The following is a 12,809-nucleotide window of genomic DNA, read 5'->3' as shown; positions in this document are numbered from 1 at the left end:
GGTGGAAAAATCTTACGTTCTGCCCTTGAGCAAGCTAGTAAACTGCAAACAACAACTGTTGCCCGGGCAACGATGACATCGATTAAAGGAGCCCCCCCCCCCGCACCTATTTGATTCAGAGGGGTTGGGTTAAATACGGAAGACACATTTCGGTTACATGTATTCAGTTGTGCCTAAAATGTTGAATCATGAACAAAATGACGTGTTGGGTTTACTTTTAGGTCGTTTTTTATTTATTAGAAAGGGGCATAAATTAGACCGCTTGTGATAACAACCAATACTGAGCATCTAAAAAACATCACACCACTACATAATAACAATATATAAAAAAGTGAATCCATTTTACACAGGAGGGAAACTCCCATAGATACCATKATTGAAAGTAGAGCCTCTGAGAGAGGTGATCATTCTGAGGCAGCTGTCAGGCAACAGTGATCCGTCCAATAGACGGCTGCTAAAGGATAGTGAGGACAACCAGGCTGATGTCTGTGTGTCACAGTGTGGCTGCGTACCCATAAGGCACCCTGTTCCCTATTCCCCAGGTCATGCAGTATATAGGGAACAGGGTGCCTTATGGGTACGCACCCACACTGTGACACACAGACATCAGTCTGGCTGTCCTCACTATCATGTTAACAGCCGTCTATTGGACAGATCAGTGCTCTGGCCCTTCCACCCTAGTCCAGAGTATAGATGTTCTCCTCCACAGGTCTCCTCATGCGGATCTCATAGATGATGTGGGGCGGCTCTTTGGCTGACAAACTAGAGTGACACAACATCATCACGCATTGATCATTCCTAATCAATGATAAGTAATTGGTCTAATTGTAGTCTATACATTCTTCGTTCATTTATATGTCAAATTTGTCTTCGTAATAAAATTAAAAAAATTGTGTTCAATCATATGTTTACATGTCAGTCGTGCTTTATCATGTGTTTGCTTACCAGCCTGTCTTTAAAGCTCTTCTGTGAATCCCTCCTAGAGAAGAAAATAAATAGTTGAAATTAACTCAAATCAAAGTTTATTCGTCAATATGCATAGGAGGATACAGCATATTCAGCACATTGTACACACTACAATGAAATACGTACTCTTAATTAGTTAGTGGTAATACACTTTTATATGGGCAAACATTTCWCATCACAGCAAGATGTCTGAATACGTGAGCATTACCACACTGGGCTTTTCTCGACAGAGGATGTGAGTTTGTGGTTACATACGTTTAAACCCCAATATGACCAAGGCCCCCATTATAAGTAGGAGCAGACTGAGGGAGAGAGAGAGCACTGGGATGTTGATCTGGAGAGAGAAGCTGGGAAGAGGCTCCTCTATCTGGTTACAGAGCACAMAGAGAAGAAGAAGGGTTAAACTCTTGGAGGGATTCATTAGGCTTTCATATAGTTAAGGGTGAGTGATGTTTGGTTATATGCCAGTGGCGTTACTATATAGTAGTATATAAAATACTCACAAGTGTTTGCGAAGGGAAAAGACTGGTGTTCTGTCTTGGAATGGCTAGATGTGATGACTCAACAGCTCTCCAGTGTTCTACAAAGGGAGACACCTCACAATGATGATGTGGATGGATGGTAATCTCTCACTTGGCAGGACATTCTGACATTCAATCACCCCTGAGACATCATCAACCCCTGCTGCTTGATTCTCTCGAAATGAAAACTGTCATTTCAACACTTGCCCCACCCATCCCTTTGTTTGTGGTTTCCTGATGAAATACACTAAAGACTGCATTGCACTGAGCAGCACAATGTGATTCAAGATAATACTGCATAGAAAACATGTGTTTAAAATGTTTGAGGCTCTTTGTAATTAAACAGCCATAGAAAATGAGTTAGAATCTTGGTCTGAAACTATTCTCAGAGGGGTGTCCTCATCTTGAAAATGAAAGTTTGTAAGGCATGGAGAACTGTTAACATCATTTTTCTCCATTTGATTTGTAAGCATATTCAGCAACTTTGCGAGGCGAGTTCCAGGGAGTTTGATCATTGATGTCATAGCACTGGGAGTGTGAATGAAGGGTAAATGTTGAAATAGTCCGTTTTCATTCCCATCTAGTTAGGATTTCAAAATGTTTAACATGAATCCCCATTATGACCGTCAACGTAACCCAGGAGGCTAAGAGGTCAGGCCTAGGTTCCTCTAGGGTTCACATGAGATTAATACAATCTATTTATTGTATATCTTTGATCTATTTATTGTATATCTTTGATAGGAAATACGCATCTCACATACATCAGGATCCCATGAGTTCACCCCTTTCTTTATAATACGCTTTCTCACCTGTGGTAGGAGGAGCTTCTGTAACATGTACAGTGGTGCTTGTTGGCAAAACAGTCACTGGAGCTAAGAAAACAATTCACAAATTCAAAACATACATTTTGGGAGAGTGAATTGCATTATGGGCCAGTTTTGAGTTAATTAAGTGCCATATAGCAAATAGAGCCGGCGTGTTTTTTGTGGACGAGAAAGCTAGAAAGACTAGTTCATTGATTCCCATTGTTGCCCAAGAGTGTAAAATAGTGAAAATAAATTATATCTTGCCAAAAATTACCTTTCATMACCCTTAAGTTTTGAATTATTTTTTTGTCGTTGAAAATGCCATCTATGTCCACTCTGCAACAGTATGGCCCACTGTCTGTCCGCTTGACATCGAGAATTCCCAAGTCCATTTCTCCGGCGAGGACATCACCTGCCAYTCTATACCTGTCCGACACCTTGGAGATGACGCCATGTTTGTCTGTCTGCGCGAGGATGTTGTTGCACCAGAACGTYCCACATTCTCGCCCCCAGCACACGCGGCTCAAACCCAAACGGCTCACTGAATATTGACAGGACAATGTCGCAGTAGCACCTTCCATCACCTTGAATGCTGACACTGAACACCTGGCTGTTGAGCGGGGGAAATAAACACAGGTATGACAAGGCTATTTCCTCCTGCCTGAGTTCCATACACATCTTAACAACATCCCAAGGTCGACCACGAAACTTTCTCAATTTTGCCTCTAGTTTTGATCAAAGAGCTATATTTCGTAGCTTGCAACGCATCTCAATTCGGTTGCTATAATTAAAGTAAAAGTATGGTAGTCTTTGAAACAGTAGGCCTATGTAGGTATGGAAAAACTAATACACAGCCATGTCAAYTAACTCAAAGTAACACCGAAACACKTTATTGTATGAAAAACTGCCATGTCTAACGTTGAACAGTTAGACCTACTCAATGTAGATGCGGACATCTTCAGCCAAGGCCTAAGCTGCCAACCTGTCTAGAACAAAGCCGTTGGAGACCTGTGTCACTCTAGTAGTAAACAAAGGACACACAAAGAGTGAGGCTGTTTCTGTGGTGTTAGTCATATTATGGGGCGGGTCATCCAACTCAAACTACACCCATGTACCCAATCATTCAACAGCCTAAACTCCAATTATTTGTACTGGTTTAGATAACGTTTCCTTGCCTGAAAATGTTAGGAGGACGAGGATCCAACGGCGGGGGAAAAACGGTCCAGAACTAGCAGCCATCTTGTATATCCAGTGTGTAGGAGTGGAGGGTGTGTGCTGGGAACGGGCAGGGTGGCGCAGAGACAGGGCATCTGAATGGGCAGCTGTGTTCTCGGGGGGCCACTGCTTGTGACATCTCCAGGCAGGACAGCCAGAGCCACTGTGACCCCTCTGCTAACCTCCTCCTATCGCAGGGCTGGGAGCGGAGAAAAGGCCCATTGTTGATGGAATTTTCATCTGCATATACCAGAGTAAACAAACTGCATTGATGATTTAGGAGGCTCATCTCCCAGGGTACACAGTGTGTTTTTAAAAGCTAACCCGTAGCCAAAGATTATGACTTGCTGGAGCTGGCCAGTGCCCAAATTCCTTAAATTGATGTTGTAAGGCTTTTAGTAGTTTTTAACAATTTATTAGTGAKACAACAATTGTGTAGCCAATAAATAATTAGACACATTAGAATTTCAAGTTAGAATTTTTATTATCATCCAACAGGTTGGGTTTGAACAAGACAATATACCGCAAAATTGGGTAAAGAAGACCATTTTCCGAAGAATGTCGCGATCATGTGTGACTTTTCACTGCCTTTGTATGCCTGGGTGATGTTGCAGATGGGTGTAGCTAAATGRCCTGGTTAGAGGACATGGAGGGGATAGACAACCATAGCACACTTTCTGCTAAGTCACTGCTTTTCATTGCATCAGGCATTAATAAAGCTGATGGCATTTTTATTTTGGTCGCTTTTAGCCCATTACATTAAAAAATGATCTGGTCATCATAATCAATTGAAACATACACTGTTATCAAATCCAATGAAATTGGTCACATGCACATGGTTAGCAGATGTTATTGCAAGTGTAGCGAAATGCTTGTGCTTCTAGTGTTAGTGCTGAATACACATAGGAAGCCATATTAGTAAGGCCCTTTTTTTTCAAATAAACCTTTCAATAACACAAATCAACTGTTTTGCTTCACTTATCAGCAAAACACTACTGATTCTGTAGTAACTTTTGTCTTGTGTGGCTGAATCATTAGCCTATAAGTCAACCACAGCCTTGTAACACAGAGCTACAGAGTGTTACAGAGTGTTAACAGCATGAGCGTGGTGGTGAAGTGTCCGTGCTTCGTCATTGGATATCCTCATAGTCGTCTCTCTCGTTGTCCTCTATCTGATAGACGTTCTCTACAGTCTCTCGAGTGTGCAGGCCCAAGCTGGACACTGAGTTCCTGTACAGGACTGAGCCGCCAGAACGCTGTGGTCTGATAAAGGAAAGACCAAATAAGTGCAGAGCTAAGCGAGACGCTGTAGCTTGACATACTGTATTGTCCTTCTGCATTATACTGCTTAGTTTCTGATCCAGTTGAATTTATGCTGAGAAACGTTTTGGAGTGTTGGTGTAAAATCTGACATAGCAAATAAAGTTTGTACTGATTTGATTTATTTAGGACAGGCCTACTTGTTTGGTACACTATCGAGAATCCCATATATTTTTCAGCTGTGATGTTTCACAAAAAGTTCTGACCCTTTCTATTCTCATACTTTCTACAGATTGTAAATTAAAGATACACATTTTAGGTAAGAGTATTATTATATTATTGATCAATTGACTATGACTTTTCACATCACCCAGCAGTGCTATCTGCAGAGTTAGCTCCAGGTAAATGTTGCAATTCTTCAGCCATTGCTGAACCTGCGACCACAAACTAGAATCCGGCGTCATTTTGGGTATCAGTTCATAAACCACGTGCCATGGAATCAGTATATCGAAAATCTCTTCCTATCAGTTTTTCATTCTATATGTTGCAGCTGTCAAATGTTTGGTTCCTAAATGAAACTGCTATACTCTCCCCCTTCCACTTGCCTCTTCCATTTTTGCGGTAATGATGCAATTAGTTGGTTATAATTTTGGATAGAGCAGACATTTCCATATATGGTTGTTAGCTGCACGTATGACATAACTCCACCATTCCTATTTATTATATAATTTACAAAGATTATACAGTTTTTTTAAAATAATGTTTTTTTAATCAGTTAGTATATTTGAGTTTAACTATAATATGTGTTGTAATATTTGTTCGGTCTTTTCTGGTGGATTAAAATGAAATTGCAACCAAATTTCAATGGCTTGTTTTAAAATAGTGATATGGACTGGATCTTTGATCTTTACCACTTGGGTCCCGTTTCAGGAATGATGAAAGCAGACATTCTTGTTGAGTATCTGATAATCTACCAGTTGTACAGGAGTGGTTAAAACATGCAAATAATGGTCCTCTGAGTAGATCAATAAAGGTTTGGTATACCTCAACTGGTATACCATCCAGCCCAGGAGTTTGGTATACCTCAACTGGTATACCATCCAGCCCAGGAGTTTGGTATACCTCAACTGGTATACCATCTAGCCCTGGAGTTTGGTATACCTGCACTGGTATACCATCAGGCCCAGGAGTTTGGTATACCTCAACTGGTATACCATCCAGCCCTGTAGTTTTGGTATACCTCAACTGGTATACCATCTAGCCCTGGAGTTTTCCCAGACTTAAAGGCTTGAATTGCATCAAGTTCATCCTCTGTAATGTGGCTTTCACATAAGTCTTTCTGTACAGCTGTTCATTTTTCATTATTCATAGAAAGAAAATCCTTGCAATTATCTTTGGTTTGCGGAAATGGAGACTGAAATGAAAACATGTGCTGAAAGTACTTTGCTTCCTCTTTCAAATTATCGTTTGGTGAGTCATGGGTGATTCCGTTATTTGTAAGTTGCAGAAAAATTAGTTTCAGTAAATTAGTTTCAGTCAATTATTTTTGGTAGCATTTCTATGCTGAAGATTWAAAAAATTATTTGGCGCATTTTTCCCAATATCCAGTTTGCTTTTTATATAATATATTCCACTTGATCTTTCTTGAATAAGTTCCTCCATTTATTTTAGTTACAATAAGCAATCTGCTGTACGTATGTTATGTCAGAAAAAGTCAGTTATAAATTATTCTGTRCTGGTTAAAAACAACTTGTCCCCCAATAGATAAAATTTCCAATTTCCTCGCCCACGTGGAAATTCTGTAAGAATAATGTACAGTGCATTTGGAAAGTATTCAGACCCCTTTACTTTTTCATCATTTTGTTATGTTACAGCCTTATTCTAAAATTGATTAAATAGTTCCCCCCCCCTCATCAATCTACACATAATACTGCATAATGACAAAGCAAAAACAGGTTTTTACACATTTTTGCAAATAGAAAGAAATATATATGGAAATATCACATTTGTATAAGTATTCAGACCCTTGGCTCAGTACTTTGTTGAAGCACCTTTGGCAGCGATTACGGCCTCAAATCTTCTTGGGTATGACACTACAAGCTTGGCTCTGTCAGAGTGACCATCGGGTTCTTGGTCAAATCCCTGACCAAGGCCCTTCTCCCCCGATTGATCTGGCGGCCAGCTCTAGGAAGAGTCTTGGTGGTTCCAAACTTCTTCCATTTAAGAATAATGGAGGTCGCTGTGTTCTTGGAGACCTTCAATGCTGCAGGTACCCTTCCCCAGATCTGTGCCTCAAACACAATCATGTCTCGGCGCTCTACGGACAATTCCAAGGCCCTCATGGCTTGGTTTTTGGTCTGATATGCAATGTCAACTGTGGGACCTTATATAGACAGGTGTGTGCCTTTCCAAATCATGTCCAATCAATTGAATTTACCACAGCTGGACTCCAATCAAGTTGTAGAAACATCTCAAGGATGATCAATGGAAACAGGATTCACCTGAGCTCAATWTCGAGTCTCATATCAAAGGGTCTGAATACTTATGTAAATAAGGTATTTCTGTTTTTTTGTTTTGAATAAATTAGCAGAAAATTGGGGTACTGTGTGTGTGTGTGTAGTGAGTCACATTTTTTATCTAATCCATTTTAGAATAAGGCTGTAACATAACAAAATGTGGAAAAGCCAAGGGGTCGGAATACTTTCTGAATGCACTGTATGTCCAAACTACTGAGCTACAGAAACCACTGTATATGCCAATTATTTGATGGTCTGACCACATTCTGTCATCTATCAACACAGCGAGAAAATCTATACAGTACCAGTCCAAAATTTGGCCACACCTACTCATTCAAGGGTTTTTCTTTATTTTTACTTTTTTCTATATTGTAATAATAGTGAAGAGATCAAAACTATGAAATAACACATATGGAATCATGTCGTAACCAAAAAAGTGTTAAACAACATTCTTCAAACTAGCCACCCTTTGCCTTGAAAACAGCTTTTCACACTCTTGGCATTCTCTCAATCAGCTTCACCTGGAATGCTTTTCCAACAGTCTTGAAGGTGTTCCCACATATGCTGAGCACTTGTTGGCTGCTTTTCCTCCACTCTGCAGTCCAACTCATCCCAAGCCATCTCAATTGGGTTGAGGTCAGGTGATTGTGGAGGTCAGGTCATCTGATGTAACACTCCATCACTCTGTTGCTTGGTCAAATAGCCCTTATACAGCTTGGAAGTGTGTTGGGTCATTGTCCTGTTGAAAAACAAATGATAGTCCCACTAAGCGCAAACCAGATGGGATGGCGTATCGCTGCAGAATGCTGTGGTAGCCATGCTGGTTAGGTGTGCCTTGAATTATAAATAAATCACAGAGAGTGTCACCAGCAAAGCACCCCCACACACCACACCTCCTTCTCCATGCTTCACGGTGGTAACCACACATGCAGAGATCATCCATTCACCTACTCTCCGTCTCACAAAGACACGGCGGTTGGAAACCAAAATCTCAAATTTGGACTCATCAGACCAAAGGACAGATTTCCACCGGTCTAATGTCCATTGCTCGTGTTTCTTGGCCAAAGCAAGTCTCTTCTTATTATTGGTGTTCTTTGGTAGTGGTTTCTGTGCAGCAATTTGACCATGAAGGCCTGATTCACGCAATCTCCTCTGAACAGTTGATGTTGAGATGTGTCTGTTACTTGAACTCTGTGAGGTGCAATCTGAGGTGCAGTTAATTGCCGATTTCTGAGGCTGGTAACTCTAATGAACTTATCCTCTGCAGCAAAGGTAACTCTGGATCTTCCTTTCATGTGGCGGTCCTCATGAGAGCCAGTTTCATCATAGTGCTTGATGGTTTTTGCGACGGCACATGAAGAAACTTTCAAAGTTTTAAATTTTCCGCATTGACTGACCTTCATGTCTTAAAATAATGATTGCCTGTTGTTTCTCTTTGCTTATTTGAGCGGTTCTTGACATAATATTTGGTCTTTTATCAAATAGGGCTATCTTCTGTATACCACCCCAACCTTGTCACAACACAACTGATTGGCTCAAACGCATTAAGAAAAGAAATTCCACAAATTAACACACCTGTTAATTGGCAGGTAACCTAGTGGTTAGAACATTGGACTAGTAACCGAAAGGTTGCAAGATCGAGTCCCTGAGCTGACAAGGTAAAAATCTGTCATTCTGCCCCTGAACAAGGCAGTTAACCCACTGTTCCTAAGCCATAATTGAAAATAATAATTTGTTCTTAACTGAGACTTGCTTTGGCCAAGAAACACGAGCAATGGACATTAGACCGGTGGAAATCTGTTCTTAACTGACGTGCCTAGTTAAATAAAGGAAAAATAAATAAAATTGAAATGCATTCCAGGTGACTACCCCATGAAGCTGGTTGAGAGAATGCCAAGAGTGTGCAAAGCTGTCATCAAGGCAAAGGGTGGCTACTTTGTAGAATCTCAAATATAAAATATTTAACACTTTTTTGGTTACTACGTGATTCCATATGTGTTATTTCATAGTTTTGATGTCTTCACTATTATTATACAATGTAGAAAATAGTAGAAATAAAGAAAAACTCTGGAATGAGTAGGTGTGTCCAAACTTTTGACTGGTACTGTATATCTCACTAGATCAGGATATTTAAGCCTCCATTTATCCGCTAGTTCCAATATATCTATGATATTCGTGATTTCCTTAAGTGCATGAGGGTGTTTGTAGTGTGATTTTTCTTTACGGTCCATTGAGGTATTTAAAACCGTATTATAATCTCCCACCATAATAATAGAGTCTTGTATTGCTTTTAGGCTAGATGAATTTGCTTTTAGGCTAGATGACCCTGCCTCACACAGGAAGCGGCGCAGGTCCTAATCCAGGCACTTGTCATCTCCCGTCTGGATTACTGCAACTCGCTGTTGGCTGGGCTCCCTGCCTGTGCCATTAAACCCCTACAACTCATCCAGAACGCCGCAGCCCGCCTGGTGTTCAACCTTCCCAAGTTCTCTCACGTCACCCCGCTCCTCCGCTCTCTCCACTGGCTTCCAGTTGAAGCTCGCATCCGCTACAAGACCATGGTACGTGCTTGCCTACGGAGCTGTGAGGGGAACGGCACCTCCGTACCTTCAGGCTCTGATCAGGCCCTACACCAAACAAGGGCACTGCGTTCATCCACCTCTGGCTGCTCGCCTCCCTACCTGAGGAAGTACAGTTCCCGCCTCAGCCCAGTCAAAACTGTTCGCTGCTCTGGCACCCCAATGGTGGAACAAACCGACGTCTCCCGACTGCCAGGTCAGCGGAGTCAATCACCACCTTCCGGAGACACCTGAAACCCCACCTCTTTAAGGAATACCTAGGATAGGATAAAGTAATCCTTCTAACCCCCCCCTCCCCCTTAAAAGAGTTAGATGCACTATTGTAAAGTGGTTGTTCCACTGGATATCATAAGGTGAATGCACCAATTTGTAAGTCGCTCTGGATAAGAGCGTCTGCTAAATGACTTAAATGTAAATGTAAATGTAATTATTATATATATTTTAACAGAAGCATGGATCATCATTATTTAGACCGTACAGATTAATGAGCCAAATCTGTTTATGGTCCAATAACATATTTCAAAAAATCTACTTTACGGGATCTGATTGGACAATTAGCTTATTCAGATAAAAAAATATTGTTAATTAATAACATCACCCCTTTTAAGTCTTTGCCCACGGGAGAAGTATATCCCCCCCAGTCCCTTTCCCCCAAAAATCCAAAATAGTTGAATGATTTTCCTGTAAACCATAGATTATTAGATTATATTCCTTCTCTTTTACCGTAAACACTGATCTTCTTGTCTTAGTAACTGCTAAGCCATTACAATTATAACTGGCTATACTTATTTCACCATTTACCATAATGAGATACACATTTCAATTCTATTTATCATTATATATGTTGGTAAACTTACCATTAAAAAGTACCATAATGATTGACTGTCCATATAACTGTACCATGTTATTTGCACTGCTATTGAGTAAACCTCCAATTGTTCTCCACTATTCCAGCCACTAAAGCCTCCTTATTGGGTCACTTCCTCAATCTGGTGTGGTCTTGGGTCACTTCCTCAATCTGTTGTGGTCTTGGGTCTCATTAGTCATAATTACAGTATTACCTCACAGACATTTACCATAGACCTAATGGTTTTGCTAATTAGGCCTACATGTCCCATCGATAGATATTGCACAGTGATTCAGTCATTCTCTTGGCATATTGTGGTGATTCAACTACTGTGTCAGTTGGAAGATGATAATAGTCTACTTACATTTGGAGAACCGTAGCAAATCTTTCCCATCGCTTTCCTGCAATTACATCAGTAAGATGTTCATCGAGAGAATTAGTTCTTATTATACAGGCAAAGGTATAGATGGTGTGTACTTACTCATGACGAGTACAGACACAATCCCCACGCCTGTCAGAACAAGTAGAATGGACACCAGGATCACAGCCAGGTCGTTGCCTCTCGTCTCCTGTAGACATCACAGATTCATATCAGTTAAAACGGCATCTCACAGCAGTGTTTCGTATTTTTGCAGGAATTGCAGTATGTTGTCAAGCTTACTGATTTTGATTCGCTGTAATATACCGTGGATGAATACTCAGTAGATATTGAGGTCATAGGACCTACACAATCAGGAAGTAAAAGTATGTTTTCACGTGTAAGAATAATACTGCAATAAAAAAAATATATATAAAATAAGACTTCTATGGACTGACATCATGTTATTCTGTAGGCTGTGTTCCGTACCGTGGTTGTGGYTGTCCGTGGTCTGTGGGGTTATGGTCACATTGGCAGATGTCTGCGATGTTGTCGGGACAGGTGCTGAAATCAGACAGTAAAAAAATACTAACTGCTCAGCTTGAACAAGTACGCATGCTGTGAAATCATAATATTCCTTAGTAGGCTCACAATTCTCATCTGATAAGCATCAAGTTATATCCTGGCATGTTGTGCATTCTTTACCTTTCTCAATGGTCAAGGTGACGTGATATTTCTCATCATTGAACCATCCAACGTACTGCACTCGACATCCATATGTTCCAGAGTCTATCTCTGTAGTGTTGGAGATGGTTAGAGTGACATCCCCCGTCTTCAAATCACCCAATAACTGATACCTAACTGACGATCTACGTGTCACTTCAGATCCATCAGTTGAGATTATTTCATTGTCACAACCACCAGAGCTCGGTATGGTTCCTTTCCCCCAGCAAATGTGTTGGAGACCATGAGATTTGGCATCATATTTAAATGGCAGAGTGATATTCTGACCCTCAATACCAATGACTTGACTGCATTCACTGACTGAAAATGAGAGAGAAGAAGTAGTGAGAACTGAATTTTATTTTAAATCCTATTCATTTACTTATTAACCAGGCTAAAAGAGATATATCGAGCATCACTAACCTGAAAGTAGACAGAGGAGAAACCAGCCTGAAATGCAGCGAGTCTCCATGATCGAGTTGTCACTTTCTCACTCTCATGTGTCAGGTCTTTAATAAAGACAAATCAAATCGCCTGATCACATGACTTCCTCTCATTCGCAACTACTGACAGCTGTTTCCTTTGCTCTCAGAAAAGCAGAGGTTCTTCTGCTTTACCCTTCCAAATAATGCACACAGACTTGCACACGTTTTAGGCAAGTTCACATAATTCATCATTAATTGAAAATAAATTAAATCCAGTGCATGATTTTTTTTAACCTTTATTTAACCAGGCAAGAAGAAGGTTAAGAACAAATTCTTATTCAGTTAACAGTGGGTTAACTGCCTTGTTCAAGGGCAGAACAACAGATTTTTACCTTGTCAGCTCACGGATTTGAATTTACAACCTTTCGGTTACTATTCCAACACTCTAACCACTAGGCTACGCTGCCATATGAAATAGAGCCACAGGTACACCTCCAATTGACTCAAATTATGTCAATTAGGCTACCAGAAGCTTCTAAAGCCATGACATAATTTTCTGGAATTTTCCAAGCTGTTTAAAGGCACAGTCAACT

General features: G+C 40.6%; 1 pseudogene; it reads right to left on the bottom strand.

Moving 5' to 3' along the window:
• Positions 1 to 210: 210 nt before the first annotated feature.
• LOC111951150 (uncharacterized) lies at positions 211 to 12,312 on the bottom strand (annotated as a pseudogene).
• Between the last annotated feature and the right edge of the window lie 497 nt (positions 12,313 to 12,809).

This window comes from Salvelinus sp. IW2-2015, linkage group LG23 (genome assembly GCF_002910315.2).
Source record: "Salvelinus sp. IW2-2015 linkage group LG23, ASM291031v2, whole genome shotgun sequence".
NCBI classification, from domain to species: domain Eukaryota; kingdom Metazoa; phylum Chordata; class Actinopteri; order Salmoniformes; family Salmonidae; genus Salvelinus; species Salvelinus sp. IW2-2015.
This window is presented reverse-complemented; position numbering and strand designations above follow the sequence as displayed.